Source organism: Myripristis murdjan, chromosome 2 (genome assembly GCF_902150065.1).
Source record: "Myripristis murdjan chromosome 2, fMyrMur1.1, whole genome shotgun sequence".
NCBI classification, from domain to species: domain Eukaryota; kingdom Metazoa; phylum Chordata; class Actinopteri; order Holocentriformes; family Holocentridae; genus Myripristis; species Myripristis murdjan.
Genome location: NC_043981.1, coordinates 19,995,344 through 19,999,500, shown reverse-complemented (window position 1 = coordinate 19,999,500; position 4,157 = coordinate 19,995,344). Strand labels below are relative to the sequence as shown.

Here is a 4,157-nt window from a genome sequence, read left to right as displayed (position 1 = left end):
GCGTGTGCCACCAGCCACAACGGTGAACACAGAGACTATTGGACTGGGCACAGGGCACTCAAGAGCTGACAACCAACACCAGAACTCTTCTCAAGGACAATGTGAAAACAATGGACATGACAGGAGCACACCAGGTCAGGTTGTGACAAGGTCTGGTAGAGTATGCAAACCAGTGGTAAGACTGGATTTGTAATTCTGATGTGAAAAGAAATGTGAAAAAAAAGCAACTGTAAAACACAGTGCATGCTCCTGAAAGAAAATTAAGTGTTGAAAAGAGTGTTTCTGTTATTTGAAAAGCAGTGGTTGTTTAATTATATTGTTATCCTGAAAGAAAAAAGGAAAGAAAGAAAAAATGGAGTAACAGAAGATTTGACCTGTTATTGTTCTGTTGGAGATTTATTGAAGGTCAATTTAAGTTGGTGAATGCGGTAACTTTAAGTGAATGCTTTGAGTGAGTTGATTCTGCTGAGTGCCATTGTAATGATGTTCTGATGTCATAAGCATAACATTCAGGTTTTCTTGTTGGACCGTGATGTTATAACCCTGTTATGGAGAGGTCTGATAATTTGAGGGGGAGATGTCAAGGTATTGGACAGTACTGATTGACAGGTTATTGTAACCTACTCGAGCTTTACAGAGCGGATGTGACGTCATTGAAAAGAGACTTACCTGTGTGTAGTTGAGAGCTACCGCGCAATATATTATCTGAGTCCAATGTTTACAGGCTGCTGCAAGTTTAGCAATAAAGCATTTGTTCTATTTGTTCATATAAACTGTTTCGGCCTACAGTTTATTATGACATAATGTATTGATAAAAGACGTGACAAAAATGAAAAATTATATCAAAATCAATTTAAGAGGTTTAAAAATAATGATACAGAGGTAAATAAAAGCTAGATTAAAAAAAATAGATAAATGAGATTAAATTACAAGATACAACCGAAACAAATCAAACCATTAACAAGGATAAACATATGATATTAATAATGATAATCCACCATCAGGCTCTTCTGTGTAGCAGGCGGTGTGATGCAGTGGGAATCCTGTGAGATGCAGCTGACAGGTCATGTGTCCCAGGTTTACCTGTGCAGAGCAACATGAATGGATTACTGTGAGTGTGTGCTGATCAATTTAGCAGCACCAGCCTGATCGATACAGTGATCGGTACGAGGCAGAGGATCTTACCTGCTTTTGGCACAAGCAGACACCAGCAGTCCTGTTTGAGCCAGGTGTTGTGCAGTGAGCGCTTCGTTTCCACATTGATGACTTCCTTCATTTTAAAAGACATATTGATGATCTCACAACTGAACTGTCTAAATATGCAGCTTTGTTCTTTAAGTTGAGACATTATCCTCCGCTCTCTGCACTCCTCACTCTGTACAAATCCTTGTTCGAACCTCACTTACAATACTGCAATATTTTATGGTGTAACACATTTCCAACTCATTAAAAAAAGCTAGAGATACTCCAAAAAAAAAAAAAAAAAGTCATATGCGCCTTAACATGGTGTGAGTTTAATGCTCCCAATAAAATGATTTTCTACCGCCACAACCTCTTGAGACTTCGTGAGTACAGCTACTACCAGAATGCTTGTGCAATGTACCAGACTGTCTACAAACTAAACCATAAATTATGTGACCCTTTTTTTTTTTTTTGACAAGAAATGTTGTACTACTCTCTCTCTCTCTCTCTCTCTCTCTCTCTCTCTCTCTCTCTCTCTCTCTCTCTCTCTCTCTCTCTCTCTCTCTCTCTCTCTTTAAGTTAAATCTCCATCACATTAAATCTCTGCGATGACTCTCGGGCTATTCTGCATCTTATTGGCTCACCTGATATTACTTTAACCAATCGAACTCCTCTGGCCTAAAACCTGACCAATCACAGCCAAGGAACGCACCGTTCATGTTCGCGTGCCGCGCGAGGGAGGGAGAGAGATTTAACGGTTAGTCTGTTTAAAAACTTCGGTCGGAGTGAATTAATTACAGATATGGATGCCAAACAATTTTTAAATGATTTTAGCGAGAACAATGGCGGCCGCTTGGCTGTGAGTGAGCCCTGAAGAGGCAGGAAGAAACACCTGAAGTCGGTTGGCTCTAACGCCACATTACGGTGACGGTGTGGACTTGCTTTAGTTTCTGTCTGCTAGCTAGCTAGTAGCTCCAGACACTCTGACGTCAGCTCTGAAATGACTGAAGGCTGAAGAGACTGAAGCTGGAGGAGGATTACAAGCTTCTTCACACCCTGAGCTGACCTGCGAGCCTCCAGGCACAAGGTAGGCTACGGCTCTCTCTCTCTCTCTCTCTCTCTCTCTCTCTCTCTCTCTCTCTCTCTCTCTGACTGGGCGGGGGTCGATCACGGAATCGCGGAATAAGCCGAATATAAACGGAATCTATTTTTAACACGGAATTTGACATAACAACTGCACCGGCACCGCACAATATCACTTCGGCTTATTTTTCAATCTGTGTCATCACATGCATACTACTGCTCATTCACTGGTAGCTGAATTGTTAGGTCTGTTGGATAAGTAATTTACATTTTTAAAACAATTAATAATTTAACATATTGTTAAATTATTAGAGTCACACTTACTGGTAAATATCTACTCCTTCAAGATAATTTGTTATGTTATACAACTCATAAGGTGCGTTCCGATCGCCCTGTAGTTCCCTGAGCAGTGGACCACACAGGGTGTGCCGCCATGTTCAGTGATTCCAAACCACAGGGAGCAGTTTGAAGGGTCCTGTGAACTGAGCAGGCAGTGTTGCCAGGTGGGAAATGTAGGATTATCGTACCAGAGGCTCAAAATTATCGTATTTTGAGGGAAATTATCGTACACTTGTGATAACCAAAATAACAAGGCCAATGATGCGCTATTGTCAAATATAGTCACTGTAGTGTTCCACAGTGTCCTGCAGGCACTTATGCCCCTTTTCCACTAGTACCTACTCAGCTCGACTCGGCTCGACTCTACTCGGTTTAAGAGCTTTTCCATTAGGTCGTAGTACCTGCTAGCAGGTCCCATTTTAGCACCTACTCAGCCGGGGTTCCAAGCGAGCTGAGTCGAGCTGAGTCGCGCTGAAAATGTGACGTTAACGCCGTGCAGGCAACTGATTGGACAGGGAGTGACGAGAGCGACTCCTGCACGAAAACAAAACCCGACATTAAAAAAAAAAAAAAAAAAAAAAAAAAAACGGCAACAGCGGCCGTGCGCATTGATCGTCAGTGAAGTTGTCAAAGTCGGAAAGTGGCAAGCAAACCGCTGCGGCGGTCAAATAAAGAGGTGGAGACTTTTCTGAGCTTGGTGGCGGCCCAAAGAATCCAGAGGGAGCTGGACGGTGCGCCGCCTTGCTATGACGACTCCACCCACGGCGAGGTGCTACTCAACTGTAATGGAAAACCACCTAAACCGTGTCGAGGCGAGTAGAGTCGAGCTGAGTCGAGCCGAGTAGATACTAATGGAAAAGGGGCATTAGTGGCGTCAGTACGGAACGGATTAACGGCGCCAACTGCTTCTGTTTTGAATCGCGCCAGAGACCTGACTGTGAGCGTCTCGTGGGGCGGGCGCAGCTGACCATTCAGCCAATCATTGTGCTGCGACAAATGCATAGACGTCATACACGATTGGCTGGAAACACGTCACATGGGGATAGATGCCTTCAGGGTAAAAAAAAAAAAAAAAACTCTCCGGCGGACAGTTGCGGCAGGCAATAATATGAAATGGTCAAATTATCGTACATTTGGCCTTTTTGGGGATTATTGATCGTACATCGTACAGAGGGCCAAATTATCGTACAAATACGATAATTATCGTACACCTGGCAACACTGTGTGCAGGGAACAAGTGAACAATGGCTCCTCACTTCGCCCAGTTCGACAACGGATATTACCCATCAGTCATTGCGCGCCGGCGAGTCGAACCAGTGGTTAACTGAACCGCCTCGCTTTGAACGACATGCTGCCTGTTGTCATGGCGACGAGGCGGCTCGGCGGTTATTTCTCTCACCACCGTCATTATTAAGGATTTTAAAATAATCTGTCAGTGATCAACATATAATATGACACAATTAGTAAATGATGTGATACGAATCTCTTCAGGAATGACACCGTACATCTTGCAATGAAATCACATTTATTTATAAGTTTTTGTTTGTTAAGCT

At 43.2% G+C, this 4,157-nt stretch overlaps 1 long non-coding RNA gene across 1 annotated transcript; it reads right to left on the bottom strand.

The window, feature by feature from the left end:
* Positions 1–829: 829 nt before the first annotated feature.
* LOC115371129 (uncharacterized) lies at positions 830–2,680 on the bottom strand. Its single transcript, XR_003929330.1, has 3 exons — positions 2,590–2,680; positions 1,186–1,270; positions 830–1,083 (listed from the first exon to the last, which is right to left on the bottom strand). It is a non-coding gene; the product is annotated as an uncharacterized LOC115371129 (long non-coding RNA).
* Between the last annotated feature and the right edge of the window lie 1,477 nt (positions 2,681–4,157).